This window comes from Montipora foliosa, chromosome 14, assembly GCF_036669935.1.
Source record: "Montipora foliosa isolate CH-2021 chromosome 14, ASM3666993v2, whole genome shotgun sequence".
Classification (NCBI taxonomy): domain Eukaryota; kingdom Metazoa; phylum Cnidaria; class Anthozoa; order Scleractinia; family Acroporidae; genus Montipora; species Montipora foliosa.
Genome location: NC_090882.1, coordinates 2,933,135 through 2,939,015, shown reverse-complemented (window position 1 = coordinate 2,939,015; position 5,881 = coordinate 2,933,135).

Below are 5,881 nucleotides of genomic sequence, written 5' to 3'. Positions count from 1 at the left end.
GTTTTTAAAGTCAAAATTAAGTGTGGAATTCACTAGTTATGGGCAATGAATTTTTTCTACAGAAGAACGCAACAGAAAAAATTGATTTTTAATCCATTAAAGCAGCGAACAACGGGAAACATGAAAACGCGGAGCAACTCAAAAACCTTTTAGTTTTCACTTACCTTTACCCTACAGGACACCAGTAAGTGAAACAAAAACATAAATAACAGCCCGGGAGCTTCGCTTTTAGGCTGTGGCTAAGTCTATATATGATTATACAAACGGCGGTAAAATCCCTCAAGGACATGGCTCAGTTACAGCAACAAAACTGTGAATGTGAAGGTTTTTCCGGAATTATCTGTAGACCACAAAACCCGACAAGAGGGAAACGTCGGGTGTGCAGGTGGGCTGTCACATTAATTTTACAAACACCCAAAATTTAATTATTACTGCTCCCCAAATATCTCGGTGACAAAGTGCCAATTATCGTCAACATGGTGTTTATTACTACAATAAGTACGATGTAGATTGGATGGCAGAAGCCAGAGGCTTATATGTACATTATATGGCAGTGGTCTGGTTCAAACATGATATCCAAAACAATTAAAGTTAGCCTTGACTTACAATAAAATTGGAGTGGAAAGGTTACCAGAGCTTCAAACAATAATCAAATACTACTACTAACTAAACAATCATTAAGTAAAGTACGATCGTCCGGGTGAGTGTAGTCCTGAGAAGGACTGTTTGAGATGACATTGACTGACGTTTCGACAACCTGAGCGGAAGTCATGGTTCAGAGTCTATAGAACTCCGGTCGTAGTATCTACTGACGTTACACAAATCACTTGACTCTGCATAGTCTTAATTCGCTCAGGTTGTCGAAACGTCAGTCAATGTCATCTCAAACAGTCCTTCTCAGGACTACACTCACAAAGACGATCGTACTTTACTTAATGATATGACTCCTGGTTTCAAACCATTTACAATCATAATAAATAATAATAATATAGAGCAGAAGGCAGTTTATCGTACACCCTAAACATAGCAAGGTCATTCAAGGTTATAAGGAATATAAACTCTTGTTCCTTTCTCAAATGTTGGTCCGTTAGTTTATTACCAATTGGTTTGTAAATAGGTTTAACAGTAGGGATTGTTACACAATAGTGCCTTTTCCTACTTATATTTGTAAGCATACTTATGTACTACATACTGCATAATAATAATAATAATAATAATATTATTATTATTATTATCCGGCCACCCCCGTTTACAGGGATAAACCCGGATCAAAATTGGATTGATGATGATGATGATTATTATTATTATTATTATTGTTGTTGCACCACAATTTTCTGTTAAAAGCTGTAGAATTCTTTGGAAAAAGTAAAGAGAGCCTCTAGTTCCTCCAACAAGGTCATCCAAAATATAATATGTGCACAGTGCTTTGTACAGCTGTAAGTCATGCCTGTTTGTGGTGGTAGCACATCTTGTTGCACCTATCACTATTACTGTGAAAAGTTAGCAGAGAGTACAATGTATAAAACTCTAAAAAAAGACCACTAATTTGCATATGAATGGGTAACTTTAGCTGGGGATTTTGCTCTTCATACTGATTTTCAAAAAAGCTTTTCAGTTTAAAATTAATTGTAATTCAAATGGGCCAAGAAATTTTTGTTTTTGAACAGGTTCTGTCCAGACCTTAAAAACGAGCCCTCTATATCTATCATATTCAAAAATGGCCGCTAAGTAATAATATTAGACCTTTGTCTTTATGCTAATCATCCTCACTGGACCTGGTTAGCACAAACAAAATTCAAAAGATTTTCATTCAAAGTGAGGCTAGCGAGGATGATTAGCACAAAGACAAAAGAATCACTTCTTCATCACCATTTATGAATATGGTCTATAGGGGGGAGTGGGGGATATGTGTATAAACATTGGAATGGCACATTGTCATTTGCTTTGGCATCTTTGTTACGCTGGGAGCAACAACAGAATTCAGGGCTGCACAGGATCACCACATGCAATTTAGAAGAAGGAAGTAGACAACGGGATTATTGTTATGTAATTATTGTTATGCAACAGAATTAAATTGCCATATATTCTTCTGTTTATCCTGCGACTCCTTTCTAATAAAAGAATTAAATAAGGGCTGATGCATGCAAGTCACAAATAATTTTATGAATGAATAGACAAACCTTCTAACATCCACAAAGCTCAGCACCTTTAATGGCTTTTCCTTCGAGTAGAAGTTCAGATGTGCATGCTTATGAATGTCTGCAATTGAACCAAAAGTGAACTTGCCCGACATCCCAAACCTAAAGAGGATCCTCAGCCTTGCCGGTTTGCAATCGATCTCCTTCACGGATCCCTTTTTTTTACAATCGGAGTCAAGGGAAGTTAAAATCAACGCCATCTCTTTGCCTCTGGACTCTGCATGGATGGAGTAATCACACACGGGAAATTCGACGTCCGGATTCTTCGTGCTAACAGCTGATTTCACGATCTTTCCGCTAAAAATGCGCCCCTTGCAAACTTCGTTGACCATCAGGCTGTTTTTGTGAAGTTCTGGTCCCTCTGGCATGGCTAAATCCTCCAAAATATAAACTGGTGAAACTACACACACGACTTCAATGCATTCCTTGAAATTTTCACCCTGCTAGGATTTCGCGCGTTCGAAGAAGTCAAGAGGAACACTTCGTGACAAATACATGTCATCGTAACGTAAAAAAGCGCGCACTCTGATTGGCCAGAGCGTTTACCGGATTTGTCAACAAAAACCGAGATTCAAATAGTACAGCTCGTACAGCTCAGGGTACAGCTCATTCCACTGGAAAGATTCCGAAAAAGATGGAAATCCCCAGACGTGTTCCTCTTTCCCCGTTCCAACCAAAATGACCGGAAAATTTCTGTACCATTTGCAAACTCCCCCTTGACCCGGTTCACCTCGGCCCCTTTTCCCGGCTTTCGACAAGAAGACCTTAGACAGAAATGACCAGAACCAGGTTGCTGACCAGCGGTTTTCGTCAAAACAATGGTTTGCTGGGGGTGCTCAGTCTCGCGGGCTCTGAAAACCTGGTTGTGATCATTGTTAACGTTATTTAAGGGTTTTCCTTTCGACACTGCAGATGCACTGCAGATGCGAAACGCCAGACCGGGAAGATCCTGAATTTCATTCCAACCGGATTTTCCGTGCAAATGGTAAACGCCCCTGCACAATAACCGACCAGTGGCAGTGTCCTGCCGAAAATGCTGAATTTTTTTTGAGAAAAGACTTCGAAATGTAATGTTTGCAAGCCTGTGTGAAAGACGGCTCTACGAGTTGATTCCTTCCATAGGTGTCGGCGCAGAGATTACATAAAACAATAGCAACAAAAGCAAGAAAACAAAACAACTCGAAATAAAGGCAAATCCCAAGTGACCAAAAATACAATGCGACGAGTTAGGGAGCGAGAAGAATTCAAAGATGTTATGGTTATCTTATAAAAAAAATAGTAAACGTTTCAGCGTGTACTACTGAGTTACAGTTGCACTTGGGAGGTTTGCTAAGCTGGGATGTAGGCCATTCAAAGTAGTACGATAATCGGTGGCAACGTCGGCGCTCGGCATTACCGTGGCGACCAGGATATCGTCAACGTACCTCCTGTACAGACAGGGCATCAAGTCATTATGTTTAAAGTGCCCACAACCCCAAAATAATTTTTTTCGCTAAAATAAATCTTTGCACCTGTTCGAGACGCATTGCGGCCTTTTTTTCCTTTTTCTAACAAATCCTGCTATTTTATAGGCTTCGGAAGTTGCGAAAATCCAAGCATCTTTTGTTCACGACCGAATGAGAAGGGGAGTGGGTCTATTCCTGTTTTTACGTCACAATCTACTTTGCATGCATTTTTACAAAGAGTTAATGCAATGTAAATCAGTTTGTGACGTAAAAACAGGAATAGACCTGCTCCCCTTCTAACTCGGTAGTGAACAAAAGATGCTTCCATTTTCGCAACTTTCGAAGCCTCTAAAATGGCAGGATTTGTTAGAAAAAGGAAAAAAAGCCGCGAAGCGTTTCGAACAGGTGCAAAGATTCATTTTAGCGAAAAAAATATTTTGGGCTTATGGGCACTTTAAGCTTCTCTTCAAAATGACACATGCAAACATTAACAATGAGGGGACCAAGTGGTGATCCCATTGCTACACCATCCGTCTGCTCACAAAGTTGACCATTGAACTGAAAAAGTTGATTGGTTTTGGCGATTCCAAGAAGTCTACCACGCTGATGTTTTTAGTGTTTTTGCAAACTGAGGCCGTAAGTTGCGTTGAACCAATCATCCTTACCCTGCGAGCAATTGGTTTCTCCTACGCTTCCCGAAAGAGAAACCACTGCGAGCAACCGTTAGTTTCTTTGAGTGAGCCGCCGTCCAGCGCTAAGGACGAATAAATTAAATTTGAACTGGTAAAACGAGTTGCTTGCTTGCGCGTGCGTTCAGCTACGTAACTGCTGCGTTTGGGCGAATCTGTTGTGCAGGGGTTTCCCGCGAAATAAAACGAAATGATGTCAAATACATCACGTGGGGGAACACGTGGGGTTTGACGTACTCTGCACACGCTCTATGGAAAATCAAACGGTTGCTCGCAGTTTCACTCTCGGGAAGCGTAGGAGAAACCAACTGCTCGCAGGGTAATCATTCGTGAAAGCTTTATCAAATAGTCTCGTTCGGTCTAAATGCACATTTGTGAACAGAGCGGTAACATCGTACGAGACCAATATATCGTTCTCGTTTATGGCGTAAGTGCGAATCTCATCACAGGCAGCCCAAGCTCGTTATACGGTTTATAGACTTTGTATGAGAAAATTAACGATGAGCTTATAAATGCTGCAAATGTAGAAATAAACTTCACTTACCTCTCCGTACAGTTGTCCTCGTCTTTTCTGTGCAATCGGAGGGCAAACTGTGTCCGTTTTAGACGGGTTTGTGGCTTGCGAATTTTTACGATGTCTTTAGTTGGCATTTCCCTTCATAAAGAGGGGCGAATGAAGGACAACTGTACGTAGAGGTATGCGAAGTTTATTTCTACATTTTACCGCTTCTGCAGCTTATTTTAGCATTTATAAGCTCAAAGTTAATTTTCTCATACAAAGTCTATAAATCGTATACCGAGCATGGGCTGCCTGTGATCTCATCAACAAAAACGAAGGTGTCAGTGATTGTGTATTCATTGACGGAAAGTGGTTTCAGCTTTTGCTCAAGCCATTTATGAAATTGAAATTATACGTCCCCACTGCAGATAGGTTAGGCCTTATACTAAGAGTTGCTTTGCTAGTTCAACATTGAGACGGGGGAAGGGAGTTGCTTACAACTGAAAGTGCTTGGAATACTTTTTTCCACGATTGTAGATCCTTTAGGAGACAGACATTTCCACCCGCTTGTTCGGAAAGAGAAAGGGGCACAAGCAGCATTATAGCAAATACTCCCTGAAGAAATTGAAAACACTTCGTCTCCTGAAGGATCTACAATATTGTAGGCTATGCAGATTGTGAGTATACCGTCCGATTAGCCCAAAAAATATCAAAATTGTTCGTTTTCTGATACAAGCATGAAACTTTGCAAAAAGATAGCCCTTAAGCTGGTTATTAAGGCCAACGTGAAATGTCACTTTGTGGGGAGATATGCGGTGCCAAATTTGCCATTACGTGAAAACGAGGCTAAAAAATTAAAACTTTACAACTCCGTATTTTTTACCAGCAATGCAGAAATTTCTATTGAAAAGAAATGACAGGCCACATTTAAAGGATATTTAAAGTATACGTAGGCCTTTTTAGACCTAAGGTTGTAATCTTATTCTTGGGGAGATAAAAAAATTCGTGTTACCTCATTGAGATAAAGAATTTTAAACGCCTTCTTTTATT